This window comes from Helianthus annuus, chromosome 5, assembly GCF_002127325.2.
Source record: "Helianthus annuus cultivar XRQ/B chromosome 5, HanXRQr2.0-SUNRISE, whole genome shotgun sequence".
Taxonomy (NCBI): Eukaryota; Viridiplantae; Streptophyta; class Magnoliopsida; order Asterales; family Asteraceae; genus Helianthus; species Helianthus annuus.
Window position 1 is genome coordinate 128,022,444 of NC_035437.2, and position 24,501 is coordinate 128,046,944.

Sequence of the window (24,501 nt, forward strand, 5' to 3'; positions counted from 1 at the left end):
CTGCAACTGCCGCAGCAACGAGAGCCTCTAGCTGGGCTTGAGTCATGGTAATTCGTGCGGCCATTGATCTTCACATCAAAGGCAACATAAGTGAGAAAGGTTCGCGAGTAGTGCGATGACAGAAGAGTGTAAGCACATAAGTATTCTCATGCAATGTCAAGTTGTGAGCAAGGTAATGTAAGCATACTACGAGCAAAGTTCTATGCAAATTCTAGCATGTAGGCAATAAACATAAACCTTATTACCTAGGAAGTTGAGTCTTGCACGTGGAGCGAAGCGTCGTTGTGGATCGTTGAGAGCACTGTTCTGGTTATAGTCTGGTTTTAATAAAAACGTTTTTCCATATTAAAACCAAGTTCTCTATAACCAATGGCTCTGATACCAATCTGTCACACCCCCAAAATCCACCTGCGGAGTATCACCGCTTGGGAGCGTGACTGACCAGGATCAAGCCACCAATCATATTGAACATAGCATAACATAAATAAAGTAGTTCGTAAAACCTCATTCAATACAATTGATGTTTCAAAACAAACATAGTATCAGTAGCGGAAGCATAAGTAAATAACCCAAGTAAACCATAAGTTCAATTATTCGAAATGTTTAATCATAGCGTTCATAATCCACTGCCCACAACGTCCCGCTCCTCCAGTGCAAGCTCCATAAGTACCTAAGGTCCTGCAAGGCATGCAGCAGATAATCAACAAACTAGTTGAGCGAGTTCACAGTTTATAGTTTAGTTTGGGTAATAGTGCGTTTGTTCAATTAAGTTTCGTATCGTATCAATTCCATCGCGGCCTCACAGGCATGTGTGCGAAGATTATGTTCGTTAGTTCGCGACCATAGTCCTTACCGACCAGGGTGTGTGCGAAGGCAATTTATCAGTTCGTTCGCGACCATAGTCTTTACCGACCAGGGTGGGTGCGAAGGCAGTTGAGTAGTTCGTAAGCATCAACAGTTTAATCGTTCGTTACAGTATCAAAGTATGCACAAGTAATCATCCAACCCATTCCCACCCTGGGAACCCATGCCTTGGCTGTGTGAACTCACCTTGGTTTGCTCGGTATGCTAAGTTATGCACTCACAAGTAATTAATCACGTCCTAGTGTATGCACGTATAACAAATCAGTTCATGATCAAAATGATACGCATGCAATTAATTGTTCACATTGCAGTCAGTTTGCATATCAGCACGGCACGTAGTATTGCACGTTCATCACTAAGCATGGCATGTCAATTAAATCAACGTATGTTCCACTGTTCAAACATTATTCAAAACCCTAGTATCTTTCGATTCATAATTCATCTTTCGACCAACAGTTTTGTCATGTTTCGAAGCATGCTATCCTTCGATCAAATCTATCCTTCGGTCAAATTATGGTTCGGTCAAACTATCTTTCGGTCACTACTATTATCTTTCGGCATATACATTATCTTTCGACAATAACTATGTTTCGAGTAGACAAGTATCGTTCGATACAATCAGTTACGTTAACAACAGTTACAATTTCAGAAACCCTAAGCATGCTAACAGCCGTCAATCAACATTATCGATCAAACAACAATCATGCAGTAATCATAGGATCATCATCTAATCATCATGCAATCATCATAATTCTAATACCCATCGTGATCCCTAGTTTATGCGTATCCCGAAACCGGTTAACACACAGTAATACATTATCAAACCCTATCAGAAATAATGACTAAATCCAGATTAACGCCACCCAGAAATCAGTATTCAATCGTAACGAGTTTCACATAGAATCATATACATATCCGTCAACAACAATCCTATATGAAAACTATATCATCAATATCGTAACAAGAATCCTAATATTTAATCATGCATCAATTTCAGATTACTTCAACAACCAAAACACACGACACATGAGCACATACGCAGAGGAGCGAACGATCAAATCAAATCAAATAGATTTACTAACCGAGATGAGGGTTTGGTCACGCAAAAAGGGTTCCGGTGGTTTCTAGTCTGCCGTCACAGTGAAATGGCTCTTAGGGTTGAAAAATGACAGAAATGACAGCCGGTTATGTGCTTATACGTATATATACGTATTACAGAAATGGGCCAAGCCCATCTGAATGACTGGGCCGAAGGATGTCGAAGGATTCCTTCATGGCCCGAATGATATGTTTCGAGACTTATCAATCCGAAGGATGATCTTCCGGATCGAAGGATGTGTTTCGTCATCCTTCGATTCATGCACCATGTTTCGTGGACATCCTTCGAAGGTTGTTTGTGTAATGTAATGTGTTTCATGCTAACTAGTTTACAAGTTTCACAATGTAACAAACAACTATGCACGATCAAACAATCAAAACGTATATATATATTTTCATTAACACACAACTCGTATAATTCAAGTCCACAATCCAACAACTAAACAGTCAAAGTCAAAGTCAACGCGCAATAAATGCGAAAGTGAAAGTCAAACACTCGAGTTGTCACATTGGTGGTTCAATCTAGAGGTTTCTTATCTTAGATAACCATATAAGCAACCTTGTGAGTCCTTGAAAGTAGTGTTTTGCCACTCTTGAGACCGGGAGGAGATAGAGTGTCGGTTTGTCTAGCTCTTTGGTTTTGGGTAAAGGTGAGACCGGGACAAGATCCTTGCTTATTGACCTTATTCCTTAGCAAACTCGAGTTATTATAACTTGTCATACCCCAAATTCCAGTGGGCCCGGAAGGGTATGGTTTAAGCGTGACGATTGGATAACAGTGTTACAATTTATATGCAACAGAAGTATTGGAGTAAAAATATTTAATTAAATAAAAGGCTTGAATATATATAAAAATTTATACAAGTGTTCAAGTACATGCCCACATGCGGGATCAATATAAAAAGAACTTTAGACATCATAGGCCTTAAGCTAGGAGTCACAAATTCCAAAGCTTCTATCATAGCTGACCCGGATTCCCAGCCTAATATCAATGTTCGGTACCTTCGGTTCAATCTTTTGAAAATATGTCAGCTTTCGCCAATAAATACAATTAACCGACTTGTTTTGAAAATATTTTTTCAAAAGGAGTTTCATATATAGAGAGAACCCGTAGGTAATCATTTAATATTTCTTGGGATTTTATCTTGTCACCAGTTTTACAATACTTGTCATACAGTCGGGAACTAGAAATCATAGCTGGTCATTTTCAGTGCTATAATGATTAAGGTACACACCAAAGTTTAATAACGCGTGTTATAGTTAGTATGCCAACCCCAGCGCGTTATTTACCCGTAGGTTATCATTTAATATTTCTTGGGATTTTATCTTGTCCCCAGTTTTACAATACTTGTCATACAGTCGGGAACCAGAAATCATAGCTGGTCATTTTCAATGCTATAATGATTAAGGTACACACCAAAGTTTAATAACGCGTGTTATAGTCAGTATGCCTACCCCGGCGCATTATTTAGTATGGCCATAATAGTTCATGAGTCGGGACTCCCTGACACGATACCATTAACCCCCAATTGTTTCAGTTATCAAGTAATATAGATTAAACCAAGTTATTATATTTATAAGCAGATCTCAGGGCTCATTTAATAATACCTGCTCCAAGTGGCATATTTGTCATACCCCAAGTTTAAAAATAAATTAAGTTAAGAGTATTTACCTTTTGCTAGCTTCCAACCGATAACGATTTTAGCTTAGCAAAAGCCTCAAGTGTAAGTATTATTGACCCAAGTCTGATTATCTGGGGGGGGGTCTATAGTCCGGAATGAACATTATTAGTTATCCGTTAGAATATCTACGGGTCATAGGTAAGTTCCGTAGACTTGACCCGTTAACTTACGAATAGGTTTAGTTTCGCTAGAATAAGCGCGGACTGGTTAGAATGTAGTTTATATCCTTCCGAGTGCGAAGCCTCGATGGATATAGGTTATCTAACCAAACATTCTGAATTGGAGTGATTTTGAAAAGTTTAAACCAAAATCGACTAGGTTATATTTTATATATATACATACATACATATATATACATATATATATATATATATATGTATGTATGTATGTATATTAAACTAGTCATATGCATAAACATGGCATCGAAAGGTCAAATGGGTCTATGATGAGTCCGTTATGGCAAATTATATTTCAAAATATTATATGATCAATTTTAAGGTCAAATAATAGGCCTCTTAGGTTTAAAAACCATTTCTACGCCAAAAGGGCGTTTTTGACATTTTTAAAAGTATATAAAGTTGACTCGTCAATTTATCCTTCAAATAATATGACTAAAAGTTATAACCTCAGAGGGTTATTCCCTATAATATTATGGTCATATAACATGCCTTAATTGGGTTCCAAAGAAGACCAAATGGGCTAGAATCGAAAGTCAAAGCCAAAGTCAAACTGCTTTACTTTTGATATAGAATTGAAGTCTAAACTGAATATGACTAGTTGGGCATGTCAAAATAAACTTTATAAGTTTATAAAAACTGTTATGATATAGAAATAATTGTTTTAGATAATTAAAATTTAAATTATCGCAAATGCATATTTTTCTAGTTTTGACTTTTATATATAACATGCTTGACTCGTCATTTTACCCACTTAACTTAATCGTCAGAGGGTATTATCGCAAGGGATTCATACCTTCATTATTACGATCACGTTGCAAAGTCCTTACGGACCGTAAGGATATAAGGTTAGGGTCCGTAAGGGACCTCTGAGCAAGATTTAATTATTTTTAACCCCCTTGTAGATTGTAAGGGATTTAGGATATGGTTCGTAAGGGACCTCAGACGCGTAAGTTATTTTATAACACCGTGTGGAACACAAGCGTATAACCATACGGTCCTTAAGGACCCTCAGCATACCATGAATTTTGAATTAATGGCAGATTTAGCACCTCAGCTTATATTCAATTTTAATATATAACCCGACATGAACTGACTAGTTAAAGACCTGAAACGTCATAACCCAGACCGACCCGTTAATGGCCTGAACGTCTTGTTTTAGCCTGACTCATTAGTAAACCGAAATATATCAAACCAACTTGACCTGTTAATGTCTTAATGACCCGAAACGTATAGAACTGACATGGCGCGTTAACGACCCGAAACGTCTCAACCTGACCCGAAACATCAAGAATGGAATTTTGATTCCAATTCCTATTGGAATTTTAAATTCAAAATCCAGTTCCTTCCAATTCCAATTCCTGAATGGAAATGGAATTTAGATTCCATTTCTTATGTTCTTCATATCAACACAGAATGAAATTGGAATCTCAATTCCATTCTTGATTATATTCGGTTAGCATTGGAATTGGAATTGCAAATGAATTCCTTCAAATTCCATAAACTAAAGGAATTCAAAATCCTTTTAAATCTTGAAAAAAATCAAGTAAAGTCATTGGAATCTTCGACCGTTCATCCATGTCTAAAACGTCTCAATCCGAACTAAAGGAATTCAAAATCCGTCGCCGACCCGCAACGCCACATCCCGACCCGACATACCACCTACCCACAACAATTCAACCTGGTCAGTCCGCGCTGACATGCAACATCTTAACACGACCCGACACAGCATTGACCGGTCACGTTTCGACCCAGCCCGTAATCGACCCAAAGTGTCTCGACCTGACACGTTAACGAGCTAAAACGTATCGAACCAACCCGACCCATTAATGACCCAAAATTTATCGCTCCATCCCGATCAGACCCCGTTAACGACACCAAACGTCCCGACCGGAAACGTTTCCATCCAGCCTGATACGTTAGTGGCCCGAAGCATATCGAATCAACCTGGCCCGTTAACTACCCTAAATGTCTCAACACAACCTGGCCTATTAATAACACAAAACGTGTTAGGAAACTTTTATATAAGTATTGAAGAAAAAAATGATCAACCTTATCATATGCTGAAGATACAGTTAAGAAGATCAATAAAAAAAGGTGTCTACAAGATAACAGGACAAGAGAAGAAAGAAGGAAACATCTTCAACAAATATTAGAAAGTGATCAAGACAAAGAGAAGACGATCAGAAAAGGCCATTCTGATAAGTCTGATGATAAATCTGGTATTTAACTTCAGAATCTGGTAAACTCTAAATCATCAGAATTTCTGATGATTAAACTCAACAAAATTCTAGTAAGTTGGTCATCAGAATTTCTGATGAGCCAACTTGTCTTAGAGATAAGGCCCTGACACATTTGGAAAGTAGCAAGTTGACATCCATGGATTCAATGAATAAGCCAAAAAGCTACTTTGTGTAGAGCAAGTGCATGAATAAACAAATGTTTATTCATGACCCAGACTCTCTATAAATAGAGATGTCAACACCGAAGGTTAAATGGGTTGAGCCAAGCATTCAATACGTACACCACAAACTCCATTACCCTTCACTATAGAATTCTTGAGCATTCATTTGTAAATCAATAACTTTGTTTTCCAAAGTGATTAATATACTTGAAAATTCTATAAGTTATTGTTTCTTGAAAGTTTGATTTCTAGTTCCGCACAATATTTCATACTTGTTGAAATCTATTTGCCATACTTAGTCAAAGAGCATCTTATCTGGGATCAACAATTGGTATCAGAGCAGATTGAATAAGTTATTTTCAAAAAGATCATTTGCTCATTTTTTTGATAATAATCTCTTTTACTAAAAATGGCAAACTTTCAAACATGGAACAATGCTTTCAACATTGGATCTATGTCAAAGCCTCCGACTTTGGTCAAAGAAGAGTACCCCTAATGGAAAATCAGGATGATCAACTTTTTTAATGGACATATTGAGCACTGTTTCAATCCATTGAGAGAGGCCCACATAGACCCACTATTGAAATTCCTTTTGTTCCAGCAACTGAGCATACACCAGGAATCCCTATCTCTTTTGCTCCCAAACAAGAAAATCATTGGAGCAAAGAAGATAAGGATATGGTGGAAGCTGATGAAAGGGCCAAATCACTCTTGATAATGGCACTTCCGAATGACATATTCTCCCAAGTAGATGCATGTGCATCTACTAAGGAGATATGGGATCAGTAGGAAAATCTTTGTGAATGAGGAGAAAGAATGAAGAGAAACAAAAGAACAAACTGTGTTTCCTCTTATGAAAGATTCAAAAGGCTTCAAAGTGAGAGTCTTTCAGAAACATACAATAGGTTTACAAAACTGTTAAACTACCTTAAAAAGTTTGGTATTGAGAAGTCAAACGATGAAAGAAATGCAAATTTTTTGGATGCCTTGCCAAGAGAGTGGAGAAGTCTGACAGTGACCTTGGCATCCACCCAAGAAATAGGGAACATGAATCTGCATGATCTTTATAGCATCCTTGTCCCAAGAGAGGAAGAAATATATGAGAAATCAAACCACAAGGTAGGACATATTGCTCTTGTTTCTAACACACAAAGAGTAACAATCACTGATCTACAAACCAAGGAGAAGGGAAAGGCAGAGATAGTTTGCTACAGATGCAAACAAAAGGGGCACTATGCATCTGAGTGCAAAAACAAGAAGCTGAAGGATGTAGCTTACTAAGAAAAGAAGCTTGAAGAAGCTACACGTCAACAACAGAAAGTTAGCCTAATAGCAAGTACAGATACCTTGCTATGTGACACCTGTGTCACTTCAACCATCAAACAAATGTCAAACCAATGAAATATTGTATTTCATACTTGGGATTTGTAAAAATATGTGTTTCGTTTGCACATATCAATTCTTGTCCGATTTCAAGCTCTAAATCGCTTTCTGGAAGGTTATACGCGCACTGATGCATAAATATAACCAGTTTAACGCAAGAAATACTCCGGAATAGTGAAATAGGCTTAACATACCTTAAATAACCCCCACATAACTTAGAAATAAGTTTTGGATGGTCTGGTGTGTTGAAATCAAGTTTGTTCGATCGTAGGGACTAATTGTGTCAAACTGCGAAACTATACCGATTTGTATAGTAACGAACCTTCCGGAACTTGATCATAAGTTAAATATGCCCTAAATATCCTTTACATAGCTTAGAAATAGGCTTTGAGGTGTTTCGTGCGCAAAAATAAACTTTTGGTCATTCAGGGACTAAAAGCGTCAAAAAGTGCATAAGTTTGCATTTTCGCGCATAACTTACGTTCTGAATATATCCGGACATCCAAAAATTTATGTAATCATTAAAATATTATGTTTTAGTGATTGGCATGATAAAAATCCATTCGTCGCTAAATTTGGATCTTTTTTGCATCCGTTACGACTTCCGTCGTAATTAACCGAACAACGTAACCGTACGACCAAACGAGCCGACATCTGAGATATTTTTGAGCACATTTTAAGTTCCCTATACTTTAACTTCATTTTAGAACTTTAAAATGGGGTTAACAGGGCTTACACGTGCCAAAAAGCATCAAAAACCAAGTTTGGAGGTGCAGGGGCCTGTTCTGCCAATTTTCAAACTTTGCTGACCTGCGGGGGCCTTACGGACCGTATGCACAACCTCTTACGGTCCGTAAGCAGGTGCAAGTGACCAGAAATTGTTTTCCAGCTTGATCCAGCTGTTCCACACCTTAGCACCTGGTTTCTTTGATTCTATGTGCTTGTTTTGGATGCCCATGGTTTCACAAATCAGTGGGTATGATGTGTAGGGCTTGGATCAAAGCTCGGGTTTCAAGAAACGATCCTAATGGTTCTAGAAATCCTATAAATACCCCCCACCCTTCACTTGCAAAACCCACACTTGATTTTCTGAGATTTCTCTAAGTTGAAGTGCTAGCCACTTCATACCTGAGAATACTTGGGAAATCAAAGCTTGCGGGGACCTTTTGTAAGTATTCTTTCGTTCTTTTCATTCGTTTTTATCATTAAAGTCAAACTGCGTTTGACTTTCTGCTTTGACCAGTTTATGGTCAACGCGAAGTTCGTTTGAACTTCATAACGTGAGCGTAATCACGTTGGTTATAGTCCCTAGTGACTATACCTACTGATTACCACGTTTTCTAGGCTCAGTGACGAGTCGTAGCTTCAGCCAGAATACGTGTTCTCGCGTATTTTGTAACCAAGCTACCTTTAGGTATCAAAACCGTTTGTTTTGATACTAAACCTGTTTTCTAACTTTGTTAAACATGTTTCGACATGTTTAGCTCGTCACTTTTAGTTTGTGCTTGTGTAGAGTCGTAAGCCAAGCGGACTAAACATCCGCTTAGACTTTCGAACACGACCCATTTGGCCGATCATTAGGATCCGACCAAACATGTTTAGTGACCATCGTTGCATAGGGAATAACCTTCCAAGGTTATACCTTATGGTCACCTAGTTTAAGTAGTTGTATGATAAGTAGTCTATATGCCTTAGGTAAATTACCAAAATGCCCTTTTCGTACATAATTGATAATTAAGCATATGTAACCTAAATTTTTGTCACATAACTAATTATGTAGCATGTTTAAGCATGTTTTGGCATATAATACTTGTCATAGGGCTAGTTAGACGTCTCGAACGCGTTTTACGCGAACGACGCATTAACGTAGCGTAAGCTACCTTAATGGACCTAAATGGGTCGAAAGCACTTAGGATAGGTTTCATTTAGTACGTAGGCCTTGTTAGACCATATCATATGAGTTCCCACGCTCATTTGGTTCATGAGACCTCATACTATCCGATCTCCCGATTTAGGTCCGGTTTATTTATGTAGTTATCAATATTAGGTGCCGTTTGATTCCGTGCTCCTCTAGCTTTGCTTGGTAGTTGTTCAAGACTGCTAAGCACTCTCAAGTGAGTACATAGTCCCCTCTTTTACTGTTTTCAACTGTTTTGGGGTGAAGCATGTGTACCTATCTGTTATTTTCATGATATCAAAGTATAATTGATTATACATGTTAGTACTTATCTTTTGACAAACTAAATGACTATCTATGGTTTAAACACTGATTTTTCAAAGATAATGAAATTAATTGTTGGAATAGTACTTATTTTTGTTCACCAAACCAGTTGGTAGTATGATATAGCGCTATAGGATTTAACACCCCATTCCTGTTGTCATGGAATGTCTGAAACCAATTTGTTGCTCCATCCAAATAGGGATTGCCTTTGTGGTATTTCTATAGTCTCAAAGGTGTATTTTGATACACTAGGTCTGAATGAATTCTTAAATCACATTATTTTTGTATATTAAGTTATACTCCCAAAAGTATAGTTTGATATGCTCTCATATGGGATATTGTACAAAAACCAACATATATTTTGTTAATCATTAAAACATAGTTTGATATGTTATCTTCATAATCCAAAGCATAGTTTTAATATGTTATTTTCAAACCAAAACATAGTTTATTATGTTATTGTAAATCCAAAGTATACTTTTGATATACTACTGAAAACTTAATTATTTTACCAACTAAAGTATGGTTAATATACTATTTACTTAATGACTGGTTTTTGGTTAGTGTTTAGATAACGGGATGGGTGTAATGTGATGAAAACATGGTAGATACGCCGCTGGTACTTCTTATATATAAATGTTTTCATCGCATTACATATCGTGGCGTTATTTAGTACACTTGGGTTAACGGTTTTGGAACTAAAATATATTCTAATATATTTTCTTAAATCAAAGTATATTTCTATATATATACTATAAACCTTTTTAGCTAAATATTGTTTTTCAAACAATATATTTTTATACAAACTTATTCTACTTACTTATTTAATTTCCAATGTATTATTATTTTATATCATCTGATTTCTTATAAATGATTTATAAAAGAAAAACCTTTTTCAAGGATCATGACTACTTTCTTAAAACCTTTTTCTTTAAACTCATAAGTCATGAATCCTAAATCAATAAAAACCTATGTACTCGCCGGCATTTTTATGCTGACGTACCTATTTTTACACATGTTTCAGGTACTGCTCTGTGATGATTGATGATATATGCTACACATAGGATGGACTCGTGCCTTAGCGACTTTAAAACTTGAAAGATAATAGTTGTACTTATTTGATTGTATTAAAACAATGAGTTCATTTATTCAATAAAATAAAATTATTTATTCCATGGTTGTGAAACAATGATTCTGTTACAACACTCCCCGACGTTTCCGCCACGTTTTGTTGTTTAACGTCGTCGGGGTGTGACAGAAAAGTTGGTATCAGAGCCAAATGTTATAGGGAATTAGGTTATTAGTGATGCTTTGACCTAGACTATAACCTTCCTAGGACCCTAACACAAGTTATCTTGTGTTTAGTTTTAAAACAATATTGTCACTTATCCTTAGGTGACAACCACAATAAGAGCACAAATTTTGAATCCGCTTCGAAAACTAATCATCTGTTCTAGGATGATTAATTTATAGGTTTTGAACCCTTTGTTATAAGGTTTTGAACCCTTCCAGTTTGACTCATGGTTGGCTTAGTGCCTTTTGAGTTTTCAAAATCTCGTCAAAGTTGGGTCTAGATAATGTGAACACGTGCAAACTGGAAGAGTGGGTGCATGTACCCTGAGTTTTCTGTCTAAGGCTAGAGTGTTCGTACAAATCCGCAGTATCGGACCAGTCACTCTTACCTGCGAACTCTTGGGGTGAGTGTCCACTTATAGGCGAGCATGTCTTCGCGATACATTATTTTTTTACCTGTTTACTTTGATTAATCACCATGTGTCGTTTGTTGCTTTATAGTAACAAACAAATGACCACCATCTTTGCTTTCATCAATTTTGTCTCATCCCATTCTTTTTGTCTAATCCTTTCACTTGTTTTCCTTCCTGTTTCCTCTTTTAGAATGCCTCCTCGACGCGAAAATCCGCTCTCAAATGCCGAAATGGCAGATATTCTGACACATCACATGGCTGCCGCACTCCCAAACATTATAGCTCAAATAAACCAAGCCAATAACAACCAGAATGCTCCCTGCAATTTCAAAAGTTTCAATTCAGCTAACCCCCTCAAGTTTAGCGGTTCTAAAGGAGCAACTGGGCTCCTACAGTGGTTCGAAAGCATCGAAAATACATTTCGTCATGTTCAATGTCCAGACAATCGGAAAGTCGAGTTTGCATCCAGTGTGTTTCAGAAGAGGGCTCTCACATGGTGGAACGGAATTATGAGAGACCGTGGTGCTGAGGTCGCATTAGCACAAACTTGGGCTGAGCTTAGGGCTCTTATGATGAGGGAGTTTTGTCCTCGTCATGAATTGAGGGCTTTAGAAAGGGAATTTGATGACCTGAAGCAAGACAGCGGTGAGCATCGCGCCTATACTGACCGCTATGAGGAATTGAGCCTGCTATGTCCTGCTATGGTTACACCTGTGGATAAGGCGATTGAGAAATATATTGATGGTCTTCCTGACCTAGTTCAGGATATTGTTACTGGCAGCAACCCTACTACTGTCAGACAAGCCATCGAATTGTCTGCCACCTTAACTGAATCCCACATCAGGAAGAAAAAGCTTTTTCGAAAAGGCGACCCAAGACCATCTGACAAGACTGCTCCAGCTGAGCCAAAGGAAAAGCAGGTTGAAGGATCCAAAAAGAAGAAGCGTAAGGCTTCTCAAAACTGTGCCATCACTGCTCAAGAGAAACAAGTTGCACCAAACCAGCCAGCACAACCTCGCAAAAGGCAAAATTATGTTGGTACCGCACCTTTGTGCAATAAATGCAACCGTCGTCATCTAGAGCAAGAGCAATGTCACAAATGTACCCACTATGGGTGGTTAGGACATTTGATCAATGTTTGCCGTTAAGCAAATCAAGCTGCTGCAAACCCTGCTGTTGTTCAAGCACGGTTCCCCCTGGGGTCATGTTATAACTGTGGTGACCTTACTCACTACAGAAACAATTGCCCAAGACTTGTTAACATACCTCCAGCGCGTGGACGGGCGTTTAACATCAATGAGGCAAACATAGACGATGATGCAGCAGTGAACATTTAGTGTTTTGTTATTTTTCCTCTTGTTGTTATCTTTTGACATTTCAAGACAATTCGGTTGTTACATAAATAAAGATGTGATGTTTTTATTTTTGCAAAACTGATGTGATTGTATGAATGATTGATGCAACCTTATGATGACAACACCAAGACAAACTACTCGTGTGATTTTGTCATTTCTATGATCACTTGTGATCTCCCCAAATACTCGTTTCTTTTAAGAGACAAAGCCAAACTCCTATTAAAGATCCTTCTATCTCCATAGATTAATTCTTGAGATGATTAAAGTTCCAAATGAAATCCACGGATTGGATTCTTAGTGTGCTTTAAATATCTGTGTCCAAAGATAACAAATTAAAGATCAAGTTAACTAATTATGTGATTATGTGCTTATATGTTCTCTTATATGTTTTGTGTGACCCATCCAAATCCTCGTTGAATCTTCCATATCTCATATGAGGGATTCATAGTAGGATATCCAAAGGTACTATCTTGAATCCTTAATGGACTTCTACGTTGCAATAAAGTCCCTTGGGTTTTAAAGTACTATTCTATGTTTGGACCCCTTGAGTGGTCTAGTTAAACAGATTGATTTGAAAAATCTGGTTAGGAATATCATGTGATGATATAATTGAAAAGATCCCTTAAGTGGTCTATTTAAGGAGATCGTACGACGGTCTAGTTAAGAAGATCACGTGTTGATCTAGTTAAAAGGGTCATTCGTTGATCTAGTTAAAAAGATCCTTTGGTGGTCTAAGTCAAGTCGCTTCATGTTTATTCAATTGATTTTTTTTTCTTTTATTTTTTTCCCTACACAGTATGAAATGAACTGTGCGGACTGTGCAAGGAATTACGTAATTATGGAGGCCTACATAATTATGGAATTTAGTGCACAGAAACCACAGGAAATTTTGTCATGTGTTAAGACCTGTAGTAACAAGAATAATGATACGGGAGAAGTCTTGGACTTTGACCGATGTCATTTATCTTACAATCCCCAATTCTGATTTCATGCACACACAAGTTTCCTATGATAATTCTTCATAAGAAACATTCTCCTGTCCATAGTTTGAAACTCCATGTTTTGTTACTACAAGGACTTCACTTTGAAGGTTGACAATTTCGCTAAGAATCCTAACATGGCCCAGAGTTTTACTTAGGGTTCATTGGATTTATTTGAAAGCGAAACCGTCACAGCTGTCTTCACAAGTTTCCTCTAGAATTAAATTTCGGGACGAAATTTCCTAAAGTAGGGGAGACTGTGACACCCGTGTCACTTCAACCATCAAACAAATTCCAAACCAATGAAATATTGTATTTCATACTTGGGATTTGTAAAAATATGTGTTTCGTTTGCACATATCAATTCTTGTCCGATTTCAAGCTCTAAATCGCTTTCTGGAAGGTTATACGCGCACTGATGCATAAATATAACCAGTTTAACGCAACAAATACTCCGGAATAGTGAAATAGGCTTAACATACCTTAAATAACCCCCACACAACTTAGAAATAAGTTTTGGATGGTCTGGTGTGTTGAAATCAAGTTTGTTCGATCGCAGGGACTAATTGTGTCAAACTGCGAAACTATACCGATTTGTATAGTAACGAACCTTCTGGAACTTGATCATAAGTTAAATATGCCCTAAATATCCTTTACATAGCTTAGAAATAGGCTTTGAGGTGTTTCGTGAGCAAAAATAAACTTTTGGTCATTCAGGGACTAAAAGCGTCAAAAAGTGCATAAGTTTGCATTTTACCGCATAACTTACGTTCTGAATATATCCGGACATCCAAAAATTTATGTAATCATTAAAATATTATGTTTTAGTGATTGGCATGATAAAAATCCATTCGTCGCTAAATTTGGATCGTTTTTGCATCCGTTACGACTTCCGTCGTAATTAACCGAACAACGCAACCGTACGACCAAACGAACCGACATCCGAGATATTTTTGAGCACATTTTAAGTTCCCTATACTTTAACTTCATTTTAGAACTTTAAAATGGGGTTAACGGGGCTTAAACGTCCCAAAAAGCATCAAAAACCAAGTTTGGAGGTGCAGGGGCCTGTTCTGCCAATTTTCAAACTTTGCTGACCTGCAGGGGCCTTACGGACCATATGCACAACCTCTTACGGTCCGTAAGCAGGTGCCAGTGACCAGAAATTGTTTTCCAGCTTGATCCAGCTGTTCCACACCTTAGCACCTGGTTTCTTTGATTCTATGTGCTTGTTTTGGATGCCCATGGTTTCACAAATCAGTGGGTATGATGTGTAGGGCTTGGATCAAAGCTCGGGTTTCAAGAAACGATCCTAACGGTTCTAGAAATCCTATAAATACCCCCCACCCTTCACTTGCAAAACCCATACTTGAGTTTCTGAGATTTCTCTAAGTTGAAGTGCTAGCCACTTCATACCTGAGAATACTTGGGAAATCAAAGCTTGCGGGGACCTTTTGTAAGTATTCTTTCGTTCTTTTCATTCGTTTTTATCGTTAAAGTCAAACTGCGTTTGACTTTCTGCTTTGACCAGTTTATGGTCAACGCGAAGTTCGTTTGAACTTCATAACGTGAGCGTAATCACGATGGTTATAGTCCCTAGTGACTATACCTACTGATTACCACGTTTTCTAGGCTCAGTGACGAGTCGTAGCTTCGACCAGAATACGTGTTCTCGCGTATTTTGTAACCAAGCTACCTTTAGGTATCAAAACCGTTTGTTTTGATACTAAACCTGTTTTCTAACTTTGTTAAACATGTTTCGACATGTTTAGCTCGTCACTTTTAGTTTGTGCTTGTGTAGAGTCGTAAGCCAAGCGGACTAAACATCCGCTTAGACTTTCGAACACGACCCATTTGGCCGATCATTAGGATCCGACCAAACATGTTTAGTGACCATCGTTGCATAGGGAATAACCTTCCAAGGTTATACCTTATGGTCACCTAGTTTAAGTAGTTGTATGATAAGTAGTCTATATGCCTTAGGTAAATTACCAAAATGCCCTTTTCATACATAATTGATAATTAAGCATATGTAACCTAAATTTTTGTCACATAACTAATTATGTAGCATGTTTAAGCATGTTTTGGCATATAATACTTGTCATAGGGCTAGTTAGACGTCTCGAACGCGTTTTACGCGAACGACGCATTAAAGTAGCGTAAGCTACCTTAATGGACCTAAATGGGTCGAAAGCACTTAGGATAGGTTTCATTTAGTATGTAGGCCTTGTTAGACCATATCATATGAGTTCCCACGCTCATTTGGTTCACGAGACCTCATACTATCCGATCTCCCGATTTAGGTCTGGTTTATTTATGTAGTTATCAATATTAGGTGCCGTTTGATTCCGTGCTCCTCTAGCTTTGCTTGGTAATTGTTCAAGACTCCTAAGCACTCTCAAGTGAGTACATAGTCCCCTTTTTTACTGTTTTCAACTGTTTTGGGGTGAAGCATGTGTACCTATCTGTTATTTTCATGATATCAAAGTATAATTGATTATACATGTTAGTACTTATCTTTTGACAAACTAAATGACTATCTATGGTTTAAACACTGATTTTTCAAAGATAATGAAATTAATTGTTGGAATAGTACTTATTTTTGTTCACCAGACCGGTTGGTAGTATGATATAGCGCTATAGGATTTGACACCCCATTCCTGTTGTCATGGAATGTCTGAAACCAATTTGTTGCTCCATCCAAATAGGGATTGCCTTTGTGGTATTTCTATAGTCTCAAAGGTGTATTTTGATACACTAGGTCTGAATGAATTCTTAAATCAGATTATTTTTGTATATTAAGTTATACTCCCAAAAGTATAGTTTGATATGCTCTCATATGGGATATTGTACAAAAACCAACATATATTTTGTTAATCATTAAAACATAGTTTGATATGTTATCTTCATAATCCAAAGCATAGTTTTAATATGTTATTTTCAAACCAAAACATAGTTTATTATGTTATTGTAAATCCAAAGTATACTTTTGATATACTACTGAAAACTTAATTATTTTACCAACTAAAGTATGGTTAATATACTATTTACTTAATGACTGGTTTTTGGTTAGTGTTTAGATAACGGGATGGGTGTAATGTGATGAAAACATGGTAGATACGCCGCTGGTACTTCTTATATATAAATGTTTTCATCGCATTACATACCGTGGCGTTATTTAGTACACTTGGGTTAACGGTTTTGGAACTAAAATATATTCTAATATATTATTCATTCGACTTTCTTAAATCAAAGTATATTTCTATATATATACTATAAACCTTTTTAGCTAAATATTGTTTTTCAAACAATATATTTTTATACAAACTTATTCTACTTACTTATTTAATTTCCAATGTATTATTATTTTATATCATCTGATTTCTTATAAATGATTTATAAAAGAAAAACCTTTTTCAAGGATCATGACTACTTTTCTTAAAACCTTTTTCTTTAAACTCATAAGTCATGAATCCTAAATCAATAAAAACCTATGTACTCGCCGGCATTTTTATGCTGACGTACCTATTTTTACACATGTTTCAGGTACTGCTCTGTGATGATTGATGATATATGCTACACATAGGATGGACTCGTGCCTTAGCGACTTTAAAACTTGAAAGATTATTTGATTGTATTAAAACAATGAGTTCATTTATTCAATAAAACAAAATTATTTATTCCGTGGTTGTGAAACAATGATTCTGTTACAACACTCCCCGACGTTTCCGCCACGTTTTGTTGTTTTACGTGGTCGGGGTGTGACATGCTAACCGATGACTCTTCTGATGAAGAAGATGAGGAAATGGCCATTTTCTGTTTGATTGCTACAACTTCTGATGGAAGCTCCAGCTCATCAGAATCCAAAGACCGTCATGTGCAGCAGATCTGGTATTGCGATTCTGGAAGCAACAAGCACATGACTAGCGATAGGAGCTTAATCAGTAATTATCAAGAAAAATAGTGTAAATTTTTAAATTTTGGAAATGGGGTTATGGGAAGAACTATGGGTTATGGTACCATACATTATGGATCATTAACCATTGAGAATGTTGCCTATGTTGAAGGTTTGAAATATAACCCACTAAGTTGTGCGCAATTCTGTGACAGAGGCTTCTAGATAACTTTCTTACCAGAAAAAATGTTTAGTAGTTGGTTTAGATGATAACAAAGTTTATTTAAGTGGAAAAAGAATAAGAAATTCCATCTATTACTTTGAATTTAAAGAAGAAATTGAGCATACTCAATTATGCTTATTTTTCAACAAAAAACAAAGGTAATAGTTGGTTATGGCACAAAAAATTAGCCCGCTTAAATTTCAAAACAACAAACCAACTGGCAAATAAGAATCTGGTAAAAGGGTTACCTTTCATGTCATCCAAAAAGGATAAAATTTGTGAAGCATGTGAGCTTGGAAAATCAAAAAGAGGCTCACATAAAACAATTTCTGAATCATCAGTTTCTGAAAATCAGGAACTTTTACACATGGACCTATGTGGACCTGTTAAAACAACAAGTTTTTCTTGAAAGAAATACATTTTATTCATTATAGATGACTACTCCAGGTACACTTGGGTTGAGTTTCTCAGAAAGAAGAGTGAAACCCAGATCTAATCATCAATTTCATAAGAAAAACTGAAAATGTGTTGAAATTGCCTATAAGAAGGATCAGATCTGACACTAGAACAAAATTTAAAAACACAAAACTCGAGACTTTACTTACAAGCAAAGGAATTTCTGATGACTTTTCTGCTCCAAGAACTCCATTACAGAATGGAGTTGTTGAAAGAAGAAATAGGACCCTGGTAGAAGAGCAAGAACAATGCTTGCTTATGCCAGATTGCCCACCTACTTTTGGGCTGAAGCAATTTCAAATGGCTGTTTTACACAAAACAGATCTATCATTAAAAAAGACACTAGAAAACTCCCTACAACATCATCAACCAAAGGATCCTAACCATCAAATTTTTACACACCTTTAGCTGTAGATGTTTTGTCTTCAATGATTTTGATAGTCTTGAAAATTTTGATAGAAAAGCTAAGAAAGGAATTTTTCTAGGTTACTCACTGTCCTCAAAAGCTTATAGAGTTTTTCTTTTAAATTCAAGGACAATAAGAGAAAGTTTATATGTATCATTTGACGACTCATCAGAAACAAAAATTTCTGATGAAATTTTACAAGATATAAACATATCATAACAACCAGAATATCCTGAAGATCTTCTTAACAAACTGGCTGAAGAACTTCTAGAACATGACTACATGCAAAGTGTATCAAACAAAAACATGTCATGTACTAACCCTGCAGATCATCTGAACCTCCATCAAAAACAGTACCAAATGATCAGAATTCTAGGAATTCATCAGAAAATCCAATTGAACAACAGAATTCTAATCCTCTTAACCATGCAGAGGTCACATATCAGGGGGAAGCTTCAAATCCATCAGGAACTACAAGCTCACACAACAACATAAGATGGATCAAGGGACATTCCCAGGCAGACATTATTGGGAACCCTGAAGAAGGTGTTAAGACAAGATCTACAACAGCACATGAATGCCTATATGCTGGATTTTTAAGCCTAGTAGAGCCAAATCTGTCAAAGAAGCACTAAATGACTTAGATTGGGTCCAAGAAATGCAAGAAGAGCTTGACCAATTTGAAAAGAGTCAGGTGTGGGATCTAGTACCCAAACCAACTAACCAGTTTGTCATTGGATCAAAATGGGTACTCAGAAACAAATCTGATGAACAAGGTATTATAACAACGAACAAAGCAAGACTGGTGGTAAAGGGCTATTGTCAACAAGAAGGTATAGACTATGATGAGACCTTTGCACCAGTTGCAAGACTAGAAGCTGTCAGAATATTCCTTGCTTATACTGCCTCCAAGAATATCAAAGTTTATCACATGGATTAAAATCTGCATTTTTGAATGGTAAGATTGAAGAAGAAGTTTATGTGCAACAACAAGAAGGCTTTGTTGATCCTTAGTTTCCAAAACATGTTTATAAACTAAACAAAGCCTTGTATGGATTGAAGCAAGCTCCAACAGCATGGTATGAATCTTTATCAAACTTCTAAATCAATTCTAGCTTTACCAAATGTACAATTCACACTACACTATTTTTGAAATCACACAAAGGGGACACTTTGTTGGTCCAAATGTATGTTGATGACATTATATTTGTATCAACAAATGAGAAATTTTGTAAAAAGTTTGAGAAACTTATGACCAGCCATTTTGAAATGAGCATGATGGGTGAGTTAAGCTTTTTTCTTGTAATGCAAGTAAAACAACAAAGTGATGACATATTTTTAAGTCAATCAAAATATGTCAGAACTATTTTGAAAAAATACTTACTTAAAAGCTGCTCATCTTCAAGAACTCCCATGGCAACAGGAAACAAACTTGATTCTGATTGAGAAGGAAAATTTGTTGATATAAAAACTTATAGGGGAATGACAGGTTCATTTTTATACTTAATAGCCAGTAGACCAGATATATGTTTTCCACATGTTTTTTTGGCAAGATACCAATGTAATCCTAAGGAGTTCCGTTTGAAAGTTGTCAAAAGAGTTTTTAAATATCTGAAAGGAACATCAGATCTTGGATCGTGGTATCCTAAAAAAATAAATTTAGAATTAATTGCATACACAGATGCAGATCATGCAGTATGCAAACTTGACAGAAAAAGCACAACTGGTGCCTGTTAAATGCTTGGAGAAAATTGGTATGTTGGGCAAGTAAAAAGCAAAACTGTGTATCCAAATCAACAGCTGAATCAGAATATGCGGCAGTAGCAAGTTGTTGTTCACAAGTTCTATGGATGCAAACTCCGCTAAGAGATTATGGAGTAAATCTGACAAAATTTCCAATTTTGTGTGATTCTATGAGTGCCATTGCAATAACATCCAATCCAGTGCATCACTCAAGAACAAAGCACATAGATGTCAGATATCACTTCATAAAAGATCATGTGGAGAAAGGTAATATTGAAATGTATTTTGTCCCAATAGAAAATCAATTTCCTGATATTTTCACTAAACCTTTAGATGAAAATAGACATAACTTTTTAATTGGCAAATTAGGGATGGTCAACTTGAAAATTGAACAATCAAAAGAAATTATTTTGTCACAGAGGGAAGCAAATTCTGATATGCAAACATCTGATCATACTTCTGGTAAAATTGGTGAAAATTCATCAAAAAACTCATAACTTACCAGAAAATCTGATAAATCATCAGAAATTGACCAAGTCAACAGAATTTCTGATGAAACTTGAAATATCATTTTTTTTCTCCTCTCACATGCATAAATATATTCCATATATAGTTATCATTTCCTATCATTTCCTGTACATTTCTTTTGTTCATATCTCCGTTCTTTTATTTTCTTTAATCAAAATTCAAAGATTATCTCTTTAGCTTAGGGTAGTTTATGTAACAAAAGGAAAATTTCTGGGAAAACGTTAATGCATGTTAGCTCTCTCTCCTACATTCATTGCCTACTCATAAATATAAGGAGAGAAAGAGATGACATCTGGGTAGTTCATGATGAAAATTATCAGAACTCGGCCGCCTAGATCATTAATGCAGGGCATTTTATCTCTAAAAATTCTTTTAGTTCTCTGACGTACAAGCTTAAATCCAAAGAAAATAGAGGTAACAAAATCTGAGTAGGTAGATACCATTTATGGCTAAGCATCACTTTCATTAAAAATAATCTACCACTTGGAGATCTTCACCAGTCACTTTCAAAAACTAGAAAACCCTAAAAGCTCTCCATCTTCCACATTCACAACAATGACAAGAATTAGTCCAGACCTTTTCCCACTCCCACTACATCCCACTCACAACTTAAGGGTCCGCACAGACCTTTGCCATGCTCATGTAGAGCCCTTTAGCCTACGCCCTATCAGGCCACATCATGGTCTGCCCAGACATCTTGTAGCAGTTCTGGAAGGAAGCAAGACTCCTCATCCACAATGGAATGCTGACGTCCATAGGAAGCTAGGTGTTGGGATGCCAATAATCCTTAAAGAGGATGTTATCAGAGAGGTGTTGAACCTCAACGATAACAACAATGTCCTCTCCTTTACCAGAGAGCAGATCGACAACACCCTGACCCAGATGGGGTATAATGTGGAGAATCCAAACAGACCAATCTGCAAGTCCGGCTTTCTCAAGCGATGGCAGTATCTGGTAACTCAGCTTGGGATATGTTTTTCCAATAAAAAGGTAAATTTCTATGAGATCTCCTATAGGTTGATGGAACCCGTGCATGCTATAGTGCAAGAGGTTCCATACAACATCTCTCATTATCTAATGAAAGATCTTACCAGCAACCTATGGTCTAGCAAACCATTTATAGTTTACCCTCATTTTATGATGAGGTTAATCACTAGACAGCTAGGCTTTGTAGGTGTTCCTGCATGGTATCCTAGAGCTGAGATGGTACTTCAAGAGAATATTTGAAAGTCTCTTCTTGTACCAACTGCCAACAACATAGGACTTGTGACCCACCTTTGGCTGTTTGCTGAGTTGATCTTTGGAGTAGATTGATTTTGTTTCGTTTTTGTTGTTGTTTGTTTTTTTTGTTGTTGTTGTTGTGATATATATATATATATATATGTATATATATATATATATATATATATATATATATATATACATATTATGTCTTTATGCATTTTGTTGTTTTGATTAGGGGGAAGAAAAAGGGGTATAAACACATGGTAACCAAAACGGGTTAAAGAAACAAAGGAACTTAGGTTTATCAGAAACAAAACATTTTGACATAAAACTTAAGTTTCTGAAAAAATAAAGTTTACTTCTGGTAAAATCTGATGAAACAACTCCTAAATATGATAAAACTCTTTTTGCTCAAAAATTCTTGAAAAATCACACAAAAATCTGGTCAGTCAATCTTCAAAGAGGAATGATAATGATAAAATGAGATAAACACAGTGTGAAATTTTAAAAAACAATACTCATGACTATCATCCTTTAAAACAAAATATTCCTTGAAGAAAAGAACAAAGGACTTGGACTGCCACCCGAAAAGCATGTGTAAGTAATATCTCTGATTACTCATTCCCTCTCATCACAAAAAAATTGGAACACTCTATCAAGGTGGAACACAAATCTGATGAATTACAATGAAGATAACATCTGCAAATCATGTTTTAATCTATCAAAAAAATTCGACATGTTTTCTGGTGACATCATCAGAAAGAATTTTGGACTTTCCAAAAGGGGGAAGAATGTCAACTTCCACAAGGCATATTACTGGACCATTTGCTGAAAATGGATCCCAAAAGAGGCAAAAGGTATCACATGGCCATTAGCATTCTCCAATCAAGTTCATTCTTTAAAAGAATGCTTGAGAAATGAAGAATAGTTGAGAAGACATATTAAAACCCACGATGCACCGATAATCTTCATTAAATCACCTTGATACCCCACGATCCAACAGTTATATCTGAACCACTCCTGAATCCCATGATCTAACGGATAAAAAGGTATTTAATGACCATTAACCTGTCATTACACCCCACGATCTATGTCCTCTCAACTCCCATAAACGCTAACTAACCCATGATCTCCACTAAGCTACACCTACAAATACCCAATTTCAGCTAACGGAGACTTCACTCACCTTCAACCTCACAAGCTTAAACCCTAAAAAACCCTTCACTTTTTAAAAGCAAAAATTCTATCCCAAATTCTCACTTCCAAATTCACCATGCCCGAAGTCAATCTAAACAACCCAATCATCGAACGTGATGTTCCTTTCATTCAAGACAACGAGTTCTTAGCTATGAAAGAAAACAATTTGCTGATGAATATCGATTACTCCGAGTACGATGAAAAGTGTCAAGTTTTAGTCGAATTTCTGATAGGATGTCCAATATCTCAGGCAATGATTAAAACCAGAGAGGTGCCGGAGAAGATTCTGCAACAATTTGTCAGAACCTTCAATGACACCAGAGCAGATCAAGTTAGTGCTCACTTATGGGGGAATATATCTGTGATAATCACTCTAGCAAGAATAAGGGAATGGCTTGAACTCCCTGTTCTTAATGCTTATATTGAAGCTCCCAAGAAAGACGATTTGATTAACCTCTTCTTGAATCTCGGATACAAAAGAAGAATCACCAAGATTGGTGAATTCAAGAGGAATGAATTGCCAGCTTTCTAGCAAGTTATGATGGAGACTCTAAAGAAGTGTGTCACTTTAAAGATTGGTGCAGCTGATCGATCAGCCAATCAGTTCTCACTATAATGTAAGGACTCATCACTAGGTTCAACATTGATTATGGGACTGAAATTTTTAATCTGATGAAAAGATTTGTCCTCACAAGTACTGGTAGAATTTCTTCTCATCTACCATATCCAAGATTTATATCAATCTTTGTTGCTAAAAAATTTGTGGAAAGGAATGTGGAACTGCATGATCAGAAACCATATGGAGATCACCAACAATGAAGCCCTGATGTGCAACTCAGTGGTAGACCTCAAACAATGATGTACCAATCCTGCAAGAGAGCATGTTGTGCCTGATTGCTGCAGACTCACCATACCAGAGGCTACAAGAACAAATTTTTAATAGGCCCAAGGTACATGAAG